Genomic DNA, 3513 nt, shown 5'->3' on the forward strand with positions numbered 1-3513 from the left:
AACCAAACAGGTAAAGAATTGAAGAAAACCATCGAGGGTTTAAAAATGGAAATGGAAACAATAAAGAAAGAACAAAGAGAGACAACCCTGGAGATAGAAAACTGAGAACAAGCTTAACCTAAAGAAAGAGATGCCCATAAATATACAAGAAGCCTACAGAACATCAAATAGATTGGACCAGAAAAGAAATTCCTCCTGTCACACAGAAGGAACACAAATTCAGAGCCTGCCCCACATGTGGCCCATACAAATACAGCCACCCAATTAGACAAGATGGATGAAGCAAAGAAGTGCAGGCAGGCAGGAGCCGGATGTAGATCGCTCCTGAGAGACACAGCCAGAATACAGCAAACACAGAGGCGAATGCCAGCAGCAAACCACTGAACTGAGAACAGGACCCCCGTTGAAGGAATCAGAGAAAGAACTGGAAGAGCTTGAAGGGGCTCAAGACCCCTTATGAACAACAATGCCAAGCAACTAGAGCTTCCAGGGACTAAGCCACTACCTAAAGACTATATATGGACTGACCCTGGACTCTGACCTCATAGGTAGCAATGAAAATCCTAGTAAGATCACCAGTGGAAGGAGAAGCCCTTGGTCCTGCTAAGACTGAACCCCCAGTGAACGTGATTGTTGGGGGGAGGGCGGCAATGGGGGGAGGATCGGGAGGGGAACACCTATAAAGAAGGGGAGGGGGAGGGATTAGGGGGATGTTTGCCCTGAAACCTGGAAAGGGAATAACATTTGAAATGTAAATAAGAAATACTCAAGTTAATAAAAGAAGAAGAAGAAGAAGAAGAAGAAGAAGAAGAAGAAGAAGAAGAAGAAGAAGAAGAAGAAGAAGAAGAAGAAGAGGAGGAGGAGGAGGAGGAGGAGGAGGAGGAGGAGGAGGAGGAGGAGGAGGAGGAGGAGGAGGAGGAGGAGGAGGAGGAAGAAGAAGAAGAAGAAGAAGAAGAAGAAGAAGAAGAAGAAGAAGAAGAAGAAGAAGAAGAAGAAGAAGAAGAAGAAGAAGAAGAAGAAGTTGTTATTGGACCCAATTATAGCAAATTGTTGTAAATTCAAATGCAAAAAAAAAAAAAAAAAAAAGCCCAGGAGCGGCAGGACCCCTGCCTGAGACACCGCCAACCTGAAGGAAATTGACCGGATAAACAGTTCTCTGCACCCAAATCCCGTGGGAGGGAGAGCTAAACCTTCAGAGAGGCAGACAAGCCTGGGAAACCAGAAGAGACTGCTCTCTGCACACACATCTCAGACGCTAGAGGAAAAAGCCAAAGACCATCTGGAACCCTGGTGCACTGAAGCTCCCGGAAGGGGCGGCACAGGTCTTCCTGGTTGCTGCCGCTGCAGAGAGCCCGTGGGCAGCACCCTACAAGCGAACTTGAGCCTCGGGACCACAGGTAAGATCAAATTTTCTGCTGCAAGAAAGCTGCCTGGTGAACTCAAGACACAGGCCCACAGGAACAGCTGAAGACCTGTAGAGAGGAAAAACTACACGCCCGAAAGCAGAACACTCTGTCCCCATAACTGACTGAAAGAGAGGAAAACAGGTCTACAGCACTCCTGACACACAGGCTTATAGGACAGTCTAGCCACTGTCAGAAATAGCAGAACAAAGTAACACTAGAGATAATCTGATGGCGAGAGGCAAACGCAGGAACCCAAGCAACAGAAACCAAGACTACATGGCACCATCGGGGGCCCAATTCTCCCATCAAAACAAACATGGAATATCCAAACACACCAGAAAAGCAAGATCTAGTTTCAAAATCATTTTTGACCATGATGCTGGAGGACTTCAAGAAAGACGTGAAGAACTCCCTTAGAGAACAAGTAGAAGCCTACAGAGAGGAATCGCAAAAATGCCTGAAAGAATTCCAGGAAAACATAAATAAACAAGTAGAAGCCCATGGAGAGGAGACACAAAAATCCCTGAAAGAATTCCAGGAAAACACAATCAAACAGTTGAAGGAATTAAAAATGGAAATAGAAGCAATCAAGAAAGAACACATGGAAACAACCCTGGATATAGAAAACCAAAAGAAGAGACAAGGAGCTGTAGATACAAGCTTCACCAACAGAATACAAGAGATGGAAGAGAGAATCTCAGGAGCAGAAGATTCCATAGAAATCATTGACTCAACTGTCAAAGATAATGTAAAGCAGAAAAAGCTACTGGTCCAAAACATACAGGAAATCCAGGACTCAATGAGAAGATCAAACCTAAGGATAATAGGTATAGAAGAGAGTGAAGACTCCCAGCTCAAAGGACCAGTAAATATCTTCAACAAAATCATAGAAGAAAACTTTCCTAACCTAAAAAAAGAGATACCCATAGACATACAAGAAGCCTACAGAACTCCAAATAGATTGGACCAGAAAAGAAACACCTCCCGTCACATAATAGTCAAAACACCAAACGCACAAAATAAAGAAAGAATATTAAAAGCAGTAAGGGAAAAAGGTCAAGTAACATATAAAGGCAGACTTTTCAGAATCACAACAGACTTCTCGCCAGAAACTATGAAGGCCAGAAGATCCTGGACTGATGTCATACAGACCCTAAGAGAACACAAATGCCAGCCCAGGCAGGTTACTGTATCCTGCAAAACTCTCAATTAACATAGATGGAGAAACCAAGATATTCCATGACAAAACCAAATTTACACAATATCTTTCTACAAATCCAGCACTACAAAGGATAATAAATGGTAAAGCCCAACATAAGGAGGCAAACTATACCCTAGAAGAAGCAAGAAACTAATCGTCTTGGCAACAAAACAAAGAGAATGAAAGCACACAAACATAACCTCACATCCAAATATGAATATAACGGGAAGCAATAATCACTATTCCTTAATATCTCTCAATATCAATGGCCTCAACTCCCCAATAAAAAGACATAGATTAACAAACTGGATACGCAACGAGGACCCTGCATTCTGCTGCCTACAGGAAACACACCTCAGAGACAAAGACAGACACTACCTCAGAGTGAAAGGCTGGAAAACAACTTTCCAAGCAAATGGTCAGAAGAAGCAAGCTGGAGTAGCCATTCTAATATCAAATAAAATCAATTTCCAACTAAAAGTCATCAAAAAAGATAAGGAAAGACACTACATATTCATCAAAGGAAAAATCCACCAAGATGAACTCTCAATCCTAACTATCTATGCCCCACATACAAGGGCACCTACATACGTAAAAGAAATCTTACTAAAGCTCAAAACACACATTGCACCTCACACAATAATAGTGGGAGATTTCAACACCCCACTCTCATCAATGGACAGATCATGGAAACAGAAATTAAACAGTGATGTCGACAGACTAAGAGAAGTCATGAGCCAAATGGACTTAACGGATATTTATAGAACATTCTATCCTAAAGCAAAAGGATATACCTTCTTCTCAGCTCCTCATGGTACTTTCTCCAATATTGACCATATAATTGGTCAAAAAACAGGCCTCAACAGGTACAGAAAGATAGAAATAATCCCATGCGTGCTATCGGAC

Source organism: Rattus norvegicus, chromosome 5 (assembly GCF_021556685.1).
Source record: "Rattus norvegicus strain SHRSP/BbbUtx chromosome 5, alternate assembly SHRSP_T2T, whole genome shotgun sequence".
NCBI classification, from domain to species: Eukaryota; Metazoa; Chordata; class Mammalia; order Rodentia; family Muridae; genus Rattus; species Rattus norvegicus.